Here is a 17,356-nt window from a genome sequence, read left to right as displayed (position 1 = left end):
GGGCCAGCCGGCGTCCTGCCGCTCTTCCTGCTACACTGGGCTACCTTCAGCAGGCCTGAGCGGAGCAGGCCGTGGTGGGAGAGGCCTCCGGGCAGTCGATCCGGCTCGTCGGCCAGGCCCCGGTGGGGAATGGAAGTGGGTGGGGTGAGGCCGTGCAGGAGAGGAGGGGCCTGACAACAAGGGCGACATTCAAGGCCTGCACTGCAGCCGGGCAAGGAGAATGGAAAGCTACAGCCTGTCGGAGCGTCCAGCCTTGGCAAGGCGGTCGGGGCCTTATAAGGAAATGTTGTTCTCTCCCAGAGGCGCTGGGACAGAGCCCTGTGCCCACAGGACAGAGCTGCCCTTGTGGGAGGAGGCCGGGGTGCCACCCGCCCTCGGCTGTGAGTGGGAGCTCTCAATGGGCCACTTCTGCAGGCTCAGCATTCCCTCTCAGCCCCGCCGGCCGGCAGCCTCCACCGGCTCCGTGCCCTCCCACTCCCCGGTGCCCTGGGCTGATTGGAGGAAAGGAAACAAAACAAAACAAAACAAAGACTTGGCCAGATTTCAGACCTCAATGCTGTTTGATACCGAATTACCCCGAAAACAGGCTCAAGTCAGATTCCCTCTCCTGTCCCCGCAGGGAGCACGAGAGAAGGGATGGCTCTGTGCCCTCTGTCCCTGCCCTGCGCCCAGTCTCTTCCTTGTGACCACAGGACTCCCAGAGCTGGGCCCTGTGGGCACAGAAAGGCAGGACCTGAGGCCGAGAGCGGGGGAGGAGGAGGCCTGGTGCTGGTGCTGAGGAAGGGCAGAGCCCCGGGCGCATTCGTCGGAGCAGGGCGACTCTTCAGGCTCCTCGCCAGTGCCCGACAGGCCAGAGGGCCTGGGAGACTCGGGAGGCGCAGAGGAAAAACACAGCCAGCCCACAAAGCAACGGAGCGGGCTCCCTGGGAGAGGGCGGTCGGCATTAGTCAGCTCCTGGAAGGAGCACCTCTCCATAGCTGTGCCACCGCCGTGAGGAGTGATTAAAAGCTCCCTCGATCCCTAAGGCAGCTCCCTGAACCTGGGATTGGGGGTGGAAGCAGAAAAGATGCTTAGCGTGGCCTTTTGCTTTGCCTATTCATAGCCTCACAGGCACATGAAACCCTGGAGCTACCAGGAAACGGGTCAGCCAGCTCAGCTCTCTACCTAAAGCTAATGTGGCAGAACTTTAGGAGGCCTGTGCTCTCCCCATGACCAGGAACGTGGTCCCTCAAGCCAGTCCCTCCGGTATCTACAGGTGACCCTGCATGTCAGCCATCACGGGCCCCCCTGAGGGCACTCTCCAGGGCCCAGCCATGAGAGGCACACAGGGAACAAAATGCAAGGAGAAAGTTACGAACACTGAGAAAAACACAGAAAAAATGCTCTTAGAGTTGAGAGAGAGGGAAATTTCTCTTGAATAGGTGACCAGAGCAGTGGACAGTAAAGGCCCGGGCGAAGAGAAAACACTTGGGGTGCAGAAAGGCTCGGAGCTCAAGAAGTGACGTTGTGAAAGCTTGGAGAGTAGGGGAGATGGTTTCTGGGGGCTGCTGGCACGGGCAGGCAGGTGGGGTGGGACGGCATGGGGCTGGCTTGGTACATGGAGGGACGGGCATGGCTGCTGTACAGAGCTGGGAGAGCGGAGCTTTGTCGCCATCCTGGTTAGTACCAGACTCTGGAGGCTCTGAGTGTCAGAGGGAAGAAGAGACTCAAGTGAAAGCCAGCCGGGAGCCATGGAAGGCTTTTTTTTTTTTTTTTTTTTTGCGGTACGCGGGCCTCTCACCGCTGTGGCCTCTCCCGTTGCAGAGCACAGGCTCCGGACGCACAGGCTCAGCGGCCATGGCTCACGGGCCGAGCCGCTCCGCGGCATGTGGGATCTTCCCGGACCGGGATACGAACCCGTGTCCCCTGCATCGGCGGGCAGACTCTCAACCACTGCGCCACCAGGGAAGCCCCCATGGAAGGCTTTTGAGCATCAGAGAGGCTGGGTTTTAGGCAGTGTGATCCGGTAGCACGTGCAGGAAGAGGCATCTTTGTCCCCACTTCAGTCAAGTCAGGAAAGTGCTCCTTCCGCAGGCAGAGCTCCGGGTGGGCCATATTCCCCTTCCTGGGGTCTGGAGGCCTGGCTTTCCAGACGGCCACCCAGATCCCAGGATTTCGAGGGACGCTGGATTTTAGAGGTGCCTTTTTTTTTTTTTTTTGTGGTCCGCGGGCCTTTCCCTGTTGTGGCCTCTCCCGTTGCGGAGCACAGGCTCCGGACGCGCAGGCTCAGCGGCCATGGCTCACGGGCCCAGCCGCTCCGCGGCATGTGGGATCTTCCCGGACCGGGATACGAACCCGTGTCCCCTGCATCGGCGGGCGGACTCTCAACCACTGCGCCACCAGGGAAGCCCTAGAGGTGCCTTTTGAACAAGCAGTGACGTTTCCCCCAGGAGAGGACTAGGACAGGCTGCTTTGGTTCATTTCTCTTTTCGAATTGAGGCTTTTGTACACACGTTGCTCTGTTCAGATGGGGTTAAGAAACCTCATCTTCAGTCCTTTTCGGCAAGAAGTGATTAAAAAGCACCCAAGGTTGAAAGGCAAAGTCACAGTGATGCCGTCTCATCTCAGAGAGCCTGTCCTTTGCTGGGCACCCACTGATCACACACTGGCGCTTGTCTCGCTGCTGATGGCAGACGGGTGGCCTCCTCCATTTTCCCTCTGTTGCTTCCTTCTCTTCCTTTCGAGGCCCGTCCCCATCGTGGCACCTCCGAGGAGAGAAAAGGAGGCCCTTTGCAGAGGAGAGCAGGGCTGACTCCTTGCCCGTGGGGAACACCGAGGGGCTCTCGGGCAGAGCAGCGAGCTCGCTTGGTGTGCCAGCCCTGGGTTCCGTGGTCCACTGCCCGGGATAGCTGTCTCTGCATCAGGCTTGGGAAGAACTTGAACTTGATCCTCACACGTGGTTCCTGCCTCATGGCCGTGAGGGCAGAAACTGAGGAGCTGATGTTGTGAATCTCAGTAGCACATCTTGCTTCCCATCAACTTTTTCTTCCCCCTCAATGCAGGCACTGACCCTTAGGGTCATGGAGACACAGTTCCAGTGCCCCTGCAGTAGGCAGGGTTCAGTTTGAATTTGTATTAGATGAAAATGAATTTACCTCTTCCTTTTCAAGGGCATATGTGAGTATTTTATGGTGAGATATTGTCTTAATTCTAAAGAGTGAATTTCAAATAATAATAAGCTCAGATGGTGGCTAAAGTCCTATTATGTGATATCTTCTTGGAGTCCCTTAATTTTTATTGCCACCTCTTAAATTGCCTACTAACCTCAGCCTCCATTTCAGGGAAATGTCATTGGCAAATCTCTGCATGTTTTCATTTTGTTTAATTTTACCTTACTGTTCATTCCTTATTCACCCATTTATTTGAGTTGGTAATGAGTAGTTCAAAAAAACAGAAAAGCAGAAAGGGAATGCAGTAAAAGTCTCTCTCTTACCCTTTCCTCAATTTCCTCTTGTCCTCCCCCAAAGCAGCCTGTGTTACCATCTGCTTGTGTATCCTTCTCCTCTGTGATGATTTTATGGAAACCATTATCAGGGACTTTCCTCATCCAGTAGATATAGGTTCAGATTCAGAAAGATGCAAGCTTGTTCAAACAAAAATTTCTAGGGGCAGTTGCTCTCCCAGGTTTGCCTTCCCGGGATACTGATCCCTGATCCTGGATGTCGGAGAGCCTCACCTGATCCAGGTGTCTACAGAGCAATCCCTGATGTCCTAAAGGACTTTATCATGATGTGCTCAGGACGCCTGAGAGCAGCCTCTTGAATGAGATTTAAATACCACCCCCTGCATGATCTTATAGAAAACGAATCGTACAGAGACTGTACAATGAGTTCTGGCGCCAAATTAGGAAGGATGTGGTATCCAGGTGGCTAGGGTTGAGGGAAGAGTCCCTGAGGGGTTAGCATCCTCTTCTCTGGGGCAGAATTCTCTGGTTCCTCATGGTTTGAACTGGACTGAAATGCCTATCACTTGTTCTGGACTTCTACTTACTGACCACAGAGGAATTTGTGCCTGCTCACCCTGCGACTGGAAGCTCCACTAACACTGCAGCAAGTCACCCATCACATGGGAGCACCGCTGGCTCACTGATTGTGCAGGGGCACATCTTGTTCAGCCATGGTGCTGGAGCTGCATTTCCTCAGCGAGAATCAGGATTCATCAGTCCTGGCAGCTCTGGTCTCTGCCTACTGGTTGCTGGGAAGGTTTTTAAAGACTCTTTGGTGGGAAGACTTCCTGATCCGGGTCCAAACTGAAAATGGATACTCCATTTGCAAGACAGTGACACGTCCAGTGTGGTATCATCAAACATCTCCCAAGCAACAGCAGCCTGGAACATTATTGTTTAACCACTTCTTGCTCAACATTGTGTGGGTTTCACTTACAGAAGGATCTACGTGGTAAGTGAGGTAGGAGCAGGTCAGCACAAACAGAACTATAAATAGCGTGATAGAGACAGGTGTATGAAATCGAACTCAGTGGGGAAAACAGACGTAGATAAACAGCTGGATAAGAACACAGGCTTGAACCTACTGAAATACTAAGATGATATAAAAGATAATATTAAAGAAAAAGTTACCTGTGGTACTTTTATTTTTTGCAACAATTTTTATTTTCCACTGTCCCTTTAATCTTCTTGTCCAATGTACAATGCACATTTTTACAGAGCTGCAATCCTATCACATATACTATTCAGTCTGTGTTTTTGCTTAATATTATAAGCACTTACCATATTGCACCAACCTTTATTTTATGGCTGCAGAAATGCCACTGTGGTGATTCACAATACATTTCTTGTGTTTACCTATTGTTGCAATTTTATGTCTCCAGCTGCTTAGTGTTATTGATAATTTGGCAAAGAACATCTTAGGATCCTTTGTGCTTTTGTTGATTTCCTTCAGATCGATTTCGTGGAAGGAGATGATTTGGCCAGAGTAGGGACAGCCTTATAAGGAGTAGCATTCCCTCTGGCACAAGGCTAACTGTGTCGGGCAGAGCTCTGAGCCTCATACAGATCTTTTTTTTTTTTTTTTTAAAGATTTATTTATTATTTATTTATTTATTTATGGCTGCGTCGGGTCTTAGTTGCAGCACGTGGGATCCTCATTGAGGCACGAGGGATCTTTCGTTGTGGCATGCGGGCTTCTCTCTAGTTGTGACGGCGGCTTTTCTCTTCTCTAGTTGTGGCGTGCAGACTCCAGGGCGCCTGGGCTCTGTAGTTGTGATACACGGGTTCCAGAGCACGTGGGCTCTGTAGTTTGCAGCACGCAGGCTTTCTCGTTGAGGCGCGTGAGTTCAGTAGTTGTGGCATGCGGGCTTAGTCGTCTCGCGGCCTGTGGGATCTTAGTTCCCTGACCAGGGATCAAACCTGTGTCCCTTGCATTGTAAGGCGGATTCTTTACCGCTGGACCACCAGGGAAGTCCCTCATACTAATCTTATTGGCCTGCTGCTCTAAGCCAGCAAATAGCATGTCACCTGGCAACTGAGCAGAAGAGCAGAGGTTTACTAGGCCCTGAGGGAGACCTGTTACTGCACAAGTTCTCTACTTTTGACAGCAGAATATATATGGGTGCCATTCCAGGGGTCTGCTTTATTTGCAAAGGTTGGTCATTTGTGGTTGCCATATAAGGGCCTCTGAACCAACCATTGTTTGGGAGCAAAAGCAAACCAGTGCTGAGATCCCAGCTCTTGTACTGTGGCTGCAGGGCGAGGGCTGCATGGGGTGTAGAGATGCAAGTCACTGTATTCTTGGTGTCAGGACACGGTGGGCCTCATCAGTGGCAACGACCAGGGGCTCAGCCCTTGGGGCAGATGTCCAATTATGTTCAACCCAGATGTCAGCCGAGGCCCTTGGAGATTTCTTAAACTTGACCCAAACCCCAGTGCCAAGCCTCGTGGGAGCCTCAAATCCATCACCCTACTTCCGCGAGTGCCCACAGTGTATGTCATCACACCTCGCTCAGCCTCCATGCCCGCTCGTTGGGGTGTGTTATTCAGTTCTGCCCCACATCGGTTCAAGGAGCAAAGCCAAATTCCTTCCCTGGTCTTCACAAAAATCCCCTTGCACCCAGGCCTTTGTGAATTTGGTAACTTTACTGAAGATGGAGGGTCATGGGGAGGAGTCTCATCATGGACTGGGCAGCCTTTTTTTCTTTTTACCCCCTCCCATCTCTCTTTGTCACCCTCATGACCCCTGGGAAACACGCAGCTTATTTCCCCCTGTCTTCCTCAGAACAGTTCTCCCACATTCAGGCTCCTTCTGTGCCATCCAGGGAAATACATGTCACTCCCTGAAAGGGATTCTGCTGGATAAGATTTCTCTGTCCATTGTCAGTACCATGCCCTTGCAGGAAGCTGGCAAGTGTGGAGTTTTATTTTGTTTTGTTTTTTAAAACGAGATAAAACTTCACACAGTGAAGAGGTGTTTGCAGGGTACGTTATAGATATCATCTCATTTAGGTCTCCCAGTGACCTTGACAGGTCATCAATTGGACAGGCATTCTTATCCTGACTCAGAGGTGTGGAAACTGTGGCAAGGAGAGGGGAAAGACCTGTCTTAGGCCACTCAGCTGACTATCTGATGAGCTGAAACTAGAAGCCAGATCTCCCCTGGGCTCAGTGAGTGGTCCTTTTTCACATCACGCTGCCCAGCCCTCTGTTTGGGCGCCTCATGGAGCTTTAACCATGGCAGGCATCGATAAACGCCCACTGACCGTGCCATCACCTCGTGCCTGCCTTTAAAGAGTGCAGAGGGAAGGACGCATGAATAAACGGAGGGACTTCTTATTACCCCGGTACCAACTTATTTAAAACCAGGTATGATAGACCAAATACGGTATACACATACAAAGGAGTATTACTTAGCCACAAAAAGGAATGAAGTGCTGACACATGCTACAACACGGCTAGATCTCAACACGTGATTCTAAGTGAAAGAAACAAGACCCAAAAGGCCACATATTCAAAGATTCCATTTATACGAAGTGTCCAGAAAAGGCAAATCCATAGAGACGGGAAACTGGTGGTTGCCATTCCGGGTGGCCGGGGCGTGGTGGTGGGGGAATTGATGACTGAATGGGTATGAGGTTTTCTCTGGGGGCGGTGAAAATACCTTGGAACTAGATGGAGGTGATGGTTGTACTACGCTGTGAATCTACTAAATGCCACTCAGTTGTAGACTCTGAAATGGTTCATTTGATGTTATGTGACTTTTACTTCAGTTTTCAAAAAAAAGGAAAACCAAGCCAGCAAATAAAAGCCAGGTGTGAATTTCATCCCCCCCGTCTCCTGCTCTCTACTTCCTTGCCTGGTTCCATGTGGTGATGTTCCCTCCCTGTGCGAGGAATGAACGTGCAGACAGAATTTTCAATTCTGTCACTTATCAGCTGTGTGGCCTTGAAGAGTTCATGCCTCTCTCTGGACCTCAGCCTCCAGATCTACAAGATGAGGAGAATGACTCAGATTTTACCCGAAGTCCCTCCTGGGTCAGCTTCTGGGATCTGGAGGGAGGAAAGGGGATGAAATTCACTGAGGGGAGGGAGGCATCCTCTGAGTTTCTTTTGAACCTTTCTCTTCTCAGCTAGTGGAGTGCGGTGACTTTCGATTTCCTCTGTCCTCGGGCACCAGGGAAAGAGTCACAGAGATAACAGCCTTGGCCCCTGACCTGGCTGGCACCGCTGGGGCTCCCCCCATGCTTCACTGGGCAACGTGAGCCCCTCGGTAATCCCGTCAAGCCGCTGGGGCTGTGAGTCATTTCCATACCACCCAAGCACCTTCCTGTCCCGAGGAGGAGAGGCGCTCCGCCAGAACGTTAAGACTTGAGCTACAGCAACATTCTAAACATAAACTGGAGCTTTTAACTGGGCTGTGGCTTGGAAACCCATCATGCCTAAACTAGCGTTTAGAAGAGCTCAAACTGTGCTCATTTGTTTACTTATGACCCCTTTTCTGAGCCTCTGTGACATCCCAAGCCCTGTGCTAAGCTTCAGGAAGACACAGCTATATCTGAGCCTCTGTCTTCACGAAATTCAAGGACCTCTGGGAGAGAGAGACTTGTAAACAGGGGGGAAATGTAGCACTACAAAGGCAGGGGGAAAAAAATGTAAAATAGGTCAGGGAGCAGTCCAGAAGAGAGAAGCATTACCTCTGAGGGTGAAGGGAGAGGGCTGGGGTGGAAGGTCAAGGAAAATCTTTACAGATGCAGGGACACCTAGGCTGGGTTTTGAAGGATGAGGCGGGCTTGCCTGTTCCAGTGGGGCTCCAAGGGAGTGTGAAGTTTAAAGCAGTGCCTGAGCGGAGAGTGTTTTGTCACTGTCCATGTTGAGAATTGCCAGTGCAAGGTGCCAATAAAAAGAAGGCTACATTTTAGTTGGTTTTATTACTGATTTTAAATTCCTACAAACAATGCACCCCCTTATTGCCTAGTCTGGTCCAGATTGCTCTTCCCCCCACTACTACCAGGCATACAAGGTGGGGAGGGCATTCAAAACAGTGGGAACAGAATGTACCCAAAGCCCAGAGGTATGAAACTTGAGAATATGTTAGTGGAATGGCAAGCAATTTGGTAGGATGGGACATGGGGTATTTGGAGAAGGAGAGCTGGAGATGAACTGAAAATGAAGCCTCTTTCCTTGCGGGCCCAAGTTACTGTGTTACGTCTGGGTTTTATCCTAGAAGGCAATGGGGAGCCATAGATGGTCGTAAGCAGGAGCACGATATATTCGCCTCTGTTGTTGATGTAGCACTTTGACAGCTGATAGGATAGGATGGAAATGAGGATGGAGGAAGGAGACTGGTCGGGAAGCCCTTGCTGTCATCTGGGAGAGAAGATGAGAATTTTATCAAAGCTGGGTCCCGAGGGGAAAAGCAGAAGATGGGCTCAAGGGATATGTAGAAACTCAACTCCAAAGGCTTAGAGTCTGATTGGAGGTGTGGATGGGAGAACGAAGGTCTAAATGATGACTCCGACTTCTCTTCCCACGCAAATGTCAGAGTCGGAGGGATGTTCAGGACCACCCACTCAACTGCTGTGGGCCAAGGAAGGGGAAGGTACTTACCACCCAAGCTCTTGAGTCAGTGGTGGAGTCAGTGGGAATCCCTGTCTCTAAAGCCCCTGTTGCAGGGCTCTCTTCCACTGTGACAGCCCTCCTGTTGCCTTGACTCTGTGCTCTGCCCACCTCCGCTGGCCGAGCAGTGCACTGGACAGGCCTGTGCTCCCGCCCAGACACTGCCCACAAGACAGAGTGACCTCCAGGAAGACCCTCCCTTCTTTGAGTCTCTTGTCTTCCCATCCCCCAAAGAAAGGCCTGCAAATGTGGGGTGTCTCCATTTTTCCTCTCTTGCTTTCTGGTTTTTGAGTTTTTATTTTGCTACAGTCCGTGGCCATTTCCTCTTGCTTTACATTAAGCTCACTTCACTTATTTATACTCTCTGCCTGGACCTGAGGGCATTTGTGTCTGGGAGTCCCTGGGCTGGATCGCCTCCCAAGCCTCTCCGTCTTATCTCTAGCAATCTGGGCTTCTCCGGGTAGAGGATGTGGTTTTCCAGAGCTGGACCTCCTCTGGCTCAGAAAGGCTACCCCCTTCTCTTCTGTGGCTCTCCCTAGGTTCTCTACCCCTAGAGCAAAGTCACCGAATGCAGGTGGTGTGGATCTGTAACTGTGTCTGCTGGGCCCAGCGTAGCTCTGACCAAGCTTGCTCAGGAGGAAACAGCTTTGGGGCCTGTGATCTGTGAAGACAGTGTCCTCAGTGTGGATGAGCCCAACTTACCTGCTCTCTTGGGGGCATCACAGTCTCTTGGGTCAGATGCCTTAGAGGCAAATCTCAAGGAGAGAAAGTGGCTCAGGTGGGCTTCCTCATCTAACCTTCTTCCTCCCCCTTCCTGCCCCTTCCTTCCCAAGTGGCAGGAGACTCCGAGTGCAGGGAGGGGTGAGGGTTCCCAGACGCCCTGGGGCCACCCTTGCAGCCAATGCAGGATCACTTCTTTGGCTTTCCTGTCCTTTAGTCTCTTAGCCTCACTTGAACTCTTCATACACTCCACGTGCACCTGTTTGGGGCATCTTGTCCTGTCCTCGTTTAGAACTGTCTTCCAGATGAAACTACCTTCTTGTAACTCTCAGGGACTGGTCCTCTTAGAACGTAACAGATCCCTCTCTGGCAAGACCGTCTTTTGAATGTACGAAAAAAAAATTTTATATCCTACTCCCATCCAACTCCTTTCTCTTCTGCAGGTTATCACATCCCTTATGTCATGTAGTTGCCATACTCTTGGAATGTGGTGCTTCCATAAGGCAAAGATTCCAGATACGGGTTAAGTAACTTCTGAAACAAACAAACCAGAAATGCCAGTGGCCTAACACAAAGGAAGTGTACTTCTCCATATATAACTGGTCCTGGTCAGTGGGTGGTCTTCTGCCACACGGTGATTCAGGGTTCCAGGTCCCTGCTAACTTGGATCTCCATCATCCCCTCCCCACTGCCGGGGACAGAAAGGGATGGTGGAGAGGGCACAGAGAGCCCCCCTGGAAGGGCGTCTCTAGCCCTCCACTCTCATTCCGTTGGTGAGAACCAGTCACGTGGTCTCACCTCATACTCACATGAACTGGGAACTACAGTCCCCAGCTGGTCTGCTGTCCCTTGGAGACAAATTTATGACGGGGAGTGGGAAGGTGGGGGACACCTGGAGAGCAGCAGGCCACCTTGGCCACACCTGAGTCACTCTCCTGCCTCTCACTTCTGAGCACCCAGCTTGGGGGACATGTTAGAGGCTGAGAATGGGGCCCCCTCTTGTTTCTAATTGGTAAGCAGTGTTCTCCTAAACTTCAGTTCTGCAAACACCACTTTGGAGACTTTGGGTGTATTTGCATAACACCTGTGCTCTAATTGACATAATATTCTCTTTAAATCGATTCACTTTTTAATTTAGTTTCACCTGAATAATGTATCTAGGAAATCATGGTTTTGATGTGCTAATTATATTTTTCCTAATATACTCTGAAATAAATTTATAGTTACTCCAATAAAAATATTTGCACATATACCACCCCAAATATTTGCGCACACAGGTAGTACGCATTGCACATTTGGGGACATATGATGTTTGAGCCTGTATAAAACCCTCCATGATCTAGCCCTAGACTTTCTCTCTGACCTCATGTTCTGCCCCTTCCCACAACCCTTCACATCCACAGATTTTTTTAGTTCCTCAAACCTGCCAAGCTCATTCCTACCTCAGGGCCTTTGTACCGCTGCTGTCTCTGTCAGGAGCACTCCCCCCACCACCCTCACATCTGCACATGTCTGACTCTTTCTAGATATTAAAGTATTAGCTCAGAGGGCTCTTCCACAGGGAAACACCTAGTCCAGATGTCTCACACCCTAGTCCACTCCACCCTTCAAAGTCACTCCTCCTGTCAGGCCCTTCAAAGCACTTTTGAAGATCTCACATGCTCTGTTTATTTGTTTGCTGATTGATTTACTGTTTCTTTGTGCCCAGTAACATGTAGACTCTGGAAATGCAGGGATTTTTTTTCTATTCTATTTACCCCGCTTTCCCAGCACTTAGCACTGGGCCTGACACATAATACACACTCCGTAAATATTTGTTACATGAATAAAAACCGTAGAAAATAGACACATAGGTCACTAGTCAAATGAGACCTAAAATACAGTTTTATCAACTGCTTGGTAATCCCTGATATGCATCTCATCAACTGCTGGAGATGGCAGCTTGGAGGTGAGGCCACCATGATATCTCCAATTCCATCCCTGCAATTCACAGGTGTGCTGGTCACCTGACTTGCTCACCCAGCCACAGAGACGGAAGCTAGACAAGGGAGAGCTGGAGGGCCAGACCCACACCTAGAAGACACTTGCAACAAGGAGGCAAGAGGTGAGGAGAGAACAGGCCAAGGCCCAATCACCCCCGCGTGGGGCCGTGAACAGCCATGGTGGCCCAGAGAACCTGCCCACTGGAGCACGTGGTCCAGAGGCCATCAACCTCCACCAGATTGGCTCCTGGTGTGTGTGTGTGTGTGTGTGTGTGTGTGTGTGTGTGTGTGTGGCGGCACTGGTGGGGCTGGAGATGGAGGTGGAGTGTAAATAGGGGAGGTCGAAAAACCTGAAAGTGTCCAATCCACACCCTTAAATGGGACCTGAGATCTGGGAAGGGGAGTGAAAGTCTTGTTTCTTCATGAAGACAGTGGTCATAGTTTTTCTTGCAAAAGGAGTCAGTCCACAAAAGAAATCCAAGTTGCGGAAAAAGGTCAACGTTTCCATCTCCTCCCCCCTCCGGAAGTACATTTGTCACGGACGCCGTGATGCACCTGCCTGACCCCCGTTCAGAACCAAGGTGCTCATTCCTGCCACTCACTGCTGCTGGATCACAGCTGAGTCTCTTCCCAGGAGTCGTCCTAGGCCAAAGGGAGCTGCCTTACTCAAGGTAATACCCCCAGCCCGGGGACAGTTCACATTCAATGGGGGGTACAAAATCCTGGCCCTTTGCCTCGACTGAGGACAATTCTGAAGGGCCAAGCCAGTTCTAGACCAACCTTGTCTGCTGTCCAATCCTCCCCTTCTGTCCAATCCTGTTTCCTTCTCATTCCCAATAGACTCCTTGCTTCCCAGATCTTGGAGTCTCTTCCCAGGGAACCCTAGGACAACATGGGTCAAACCCTAGTTGGCTCTGTCCTCCACCATCAGTTGCCCTATTGCCTAGGTGAGAACTAATTTCTCACCAAGTCTTTTATTAGATTTGCTTCCTGTACTTGAAGTTGAGACAAGCCACATACAAACAAATGATGTGTGGGTGCGCCTAAGAGAATGGTGGTCATTCCCTTAAAACAACTCAAGACAATAAAGGTTAAAATTAAAGGAAGGCGACAAAAATAAAGTAAAGTAATATTTCTAGAGCGGTTGACATTTTTCAAATCTGTTTCACATGAAGGATTGGGCTCTGTTTATGTTCTGCCCCATTTGCGTGACCCCACCTGTTCCCCCTGCGCCCTCCACATACTCAGGGAAGAGCCCCTGTGTGTCCTACCTCCACCAGTTTTCTCAGACACCCTCACTCTGTCAGGCTGGGCCTGAACTTGGGCATTACCTCACCACACTCAGTGCATGGGACCCCCACTGTCGCAGCTCCAGTGCCCAGGACCCACCAGCCAGAACCATGTAAGCTTGTCTCCTCTCATGGTGTCTAGATGCAGATGGTGAGTCAGATCTTGGATCCCCAGTGGCTGCCCAGAGGAATGGGGTGATACCACCTGGAAATCCAGGAAAGCTCATTCTCCATGGGGTGAAGTTTGACCATCTAGAGACTGGTAACTGTTATACTCTCACCCTTCCGCTGTCCCCTCCTTGCCCCAACAATGGACGCCTAACAGAGGTTCTATCTGTCCTACCCAAGGATGTCTCACCAAATAGCACGGGCCGCATTAACTGGCGATGCTGTGGCCAGGGTCGTGCTCACCTTCTTGGACTTCTTTCCCCTCCTTTCTGCCTCACTTCTCTTTTCACCTCTTGCTACCCTGAGATTACAACCCCTCAGGAAAGCATCAGCATGTAAACTACATGTAAGCTTTGCTTTGCGTATTTCTCCCTAGACAACCCAGGTGAAGACATGGCATTTGCTTATTTGATTGATTTTCACAAAAAAGTCATTCTATGGGGGGTAGGAGTTCTTACTGCCATTTTTCAGTTGAGTAAACTAGTGTTAAAATGAACCACTCAAGACCAAAGCTACACAGTAAGTGGCAGATCAGGATGAAGTCTACCTGTTTCGTCTCCACATTGGGTGTTTTTCTTACACTTGAATGTAAGTTTCCATTAAGAGTTACAAGAACCAGTTAACTATTTCTTTTTCTGTAAAGATGGTGTCTAGGGAGGAGGTGGGGCAGTAATTACTAGAAAGTGGATTATTGAAGAGCCTCCGGAAAGGCTGAGTTGAGGTGAGAGGCCCATAGACTGGCTAGCTTTTACTTTCCACAGGTTCAAGATCAAATGTATACAGTTTGGACCGATGAGAGTACAGAGAACAGTGTTGTCAGGTGTATTATTTCCCCAGGGCTTCCTTAACAAATTACCATAACTTGGGTGACTTAAAATCAGAAATGTATCCTTTCACAGTTCCGGAGGGCAGAAGTCTCAAATCAAGATATTGGCAGAATGGTGATTCTTCAGGAGGCTCTAGGGGAGAACCTCTCCCTTGCTTCTTACAGCTGCTGCCGGTCGTCCGTAATCCTTGACTTGTTGGTTGAGTCTCTCTCTGCTCAGTCTTCCTATGGCCTTTCTCCTGTGTGTCTGCATTATCTTCCTTTGCCTTTCTCTTATAAGGACACTTGTGATGGCATTTAGGGCCCTCCCGGATAATCCAGGGTAATCTCATCTCAGTATGCTTAATTTAATTACATCTGCAAAGACTCTTTTCCCAAAAAGGTAACATTTATAAATTCCAGGCATTAGGACTTAGTATTTCTGGGTGGCAATTATTCAGTCAACTCCACTGTATGAGGCCACTTTGCCTGGAGACATCAGTGTGTGCTTAAACATGCTTAAAGACAGTTCTGAGTGTCCCTCTACAGTACACTATTTGTCTTACCCTCTGGCACAGCGGAGCAGGAATCAGGGTGGTAGAGGTGGCAGAAGCCAAGCTGTCTGCATATTCAGCAGTGAGCTAGAAGGGGCACCAGAGTGGAATTTGCCCTGCCCCTCCCTCCTAGCCTTAGGTATGGGAGAAGGTCTCTCAGACATTGTTAAGATGGTGACACAATTCCCCTACTGCTGGGATCGTGGAGGACACTGGGCTGTATTGCTTGTGTTTGAATTTTCAGTTGCCATCAATCACCCTGATCCAAAGTGTGTATTTTGCAGAACCGTCTCATGGCAAGTTTTGGAGGAAAGACAACTCCTAATCACAAGTATTTGCAGTACTTGACCTCTTTGCACTTTGGCCAGTGTTGTTGAAAATGGGTCATGTGCTGTCCTGAGGGACCCTATGGACATGTCTGTTTGGAGGGTTTACTGGCCATGCCATCTTCTTAGGCCTCTCGTGGAAAGCACAGAGGTGCTGAAAGGAAAAGAACGTGCTGTGCCTGACAGAGGACCAGATGCCATGCAAAGAAAGTCTTCACAAATCCCAGCTTCCTTCTTTTGTTTATTCTCAGGCAGTTTCTATTCCTAGCTTGTTGAGTGTCTTTTTTGTTTTTTAAATCAGGAAATTGTATTGGATTTTGTTAAATGCTTTTTCTGTGTATTTTGAAATGATCTCCTTTTTTGTTCTTTATTCTGTTAATATGGTGCATTGATTTTCATATGTCGAACCAACTTTCCATCCCTGGGATATATCCTGCTTGGTCATGGTGTATAATCCTTTTTATGTGTTCCTCAAATCTCTCTTTCTCTTATATCTTCCATATTTTTTTCCATTGATTTCTTTCCCTTAGCTGATAAACTTGCTCACATTTCTTTCATAACAACAGAGAACAAAACAAACTTACCTCATGGGCTCTATGCCCCCAAACTACTTGTCTTCTTTCTCTTCTTCCATTTTTATTCAAGTTTTGGAAAGGGTTCTTTCTCTTTCTGCCTTAATATCGATTTGTAACTTAATCATAATGGAAACTGCTTTCATTAAGATCAGGAAGGACTTCCTAACTACCGAAGTCCTTATTTTACCAGACTTACATATCATTCTCCAGTTTCCTACTTCCTTCTTTGAAACTTTCAAATTCCTGGTTTTCTTTGTATCTTTTTGATTATAGTGTCTTGCTTTCCTTTGTGGGCACTTTCTCCCCTGCTTATAAAATAGTGGTATTCCTTAATGTTCTGTCTTTAGTTCACTTCTCTTCTCACTGTATACCTTGTCTGGGAAAACTTACAGATACTCATCACTTTTATTATCATCTGCATGCTAATGAGTACTGAATTGTTACCTTTCCTTGGATCCAGCCAGGTATATTCAAACACCTCCTGGACATCGCCACTTGAAAGTTCCACAGGATTGTCAAATATAAGAGGTCAAAACAAAACTTTGAGACTTTCTTATCCTGCCTAACCTGTCCTTCTTCCAGCCTGAGGCAAATCTCTGGAATTTAGGGAAACTTCAATGGCTTCCTAGATGAGGTGAGGATTGCCTTAGTTTACCAAGGCAGGTTGGCAGTCCTGCCTTTTCATTGGTGTGAGATGCTGGGCAGCAGAAAGAGAGAATTCAACATTTTTTTTTTTTGTTGTTGTTGTTGTTTTTTTTTTTTTTTTTTATGCGTTACGCGGGCCTCTCACTGTTGTGGCCTCTCCCGTTGCGGAGGACAGGCTCCGGACGCGCAGGCTCAGCGGCCATGGCTCACGGGCCCAGCCGCTCCGCGGCATGTGGGATCTTCCCAGACCGGGGCACGAACCCGTGTCCCCTGCATCGGCAGGCGGACTCTCAACCACTGCGCCACCAGGGAAGCCCGAGAATTCAACATTTTACCCTAACTTCAGAGAGCTTTTAGTCTTAAGAGACAGGAAGAGACACAGCTGACTTTATTCCAAGAAAGGTTAAGAAAGAGCAGCAAAAATGAATGATAATAGGAGATCAAAGGAGGATGAGCTTGATTCTGCCTGGGAAGGTAGCAGATGGGAGTGGGGAGACGTCCCAGACAGAGACGGTGATTCTGAACTGAGACAAGAAGGTGAGCGGGACTTACATGTGCAGGAAGGTAGAGAATTGGCTGAGCTCTCATGAGGGATAAATCCAGTATGTTCAGGGAGGAGCATATGGTTTGATGTGGCTGGTGGGAGATTGAAAAAAGTAACAGGTATCCAGGTGAGGGCCAGAATTTGAAGGGTCTTGAATGGCCCCATGGAGAGTATGAGATTTTATTCTGTAGACAGGAGAGATTCATTAATGCTGTTAGGTAGTGTGGTGTCAGGGTCTGAGCCATATTTCGGGAACACTCAAGGAGTCCTATGCATCTAGAGTTTACATGCATTTAAAGTTATTCTTGGGCCTCTCAGAGTTAGTGATGTGGAAAAGGTCTTGAGAAGTCACCTGTCCTTGTTATTGCTCTGGAAGGTGTGGTTCTTATGTTTAAAAATAAGAAGATAATGAAGCTGCATTGGACATTAGCCTTTGAAAGATTGACCATCTCTGCCCAGGGGCTCTTCCTCCCCACACTCTTCTGGCACTGTGTCCTGAAGTGCCACTGAAATGTGTGTCACTATTTTCTGAGGGCGGTAGGAAAATATATGTGAAACAAACAGGAATGAAAGAGGCCCAAAGAAAAACCCACCAACAGCCATACATGGCAGGTGTACTGACTCTTCCTCATTCAACAGCCTTCCC

This window comes from Phocoena phocoena, chromosome 4 (assembly GCF_963924675.1).
Source record: "Phocoena phocoena chromosome 4, mPhoPho1.1, whole genome shotgun sequence".
NCBI classification, from domain to species: domain Eukaryota; kingdom Metazoa; phylum Chordata; class Mammalia; order Artiodactyla; family Phocoenidae; genus Phocoena; species Phocoena phocoena.
Note: the sequence above shows the minus strand (reverse complement) of the source record.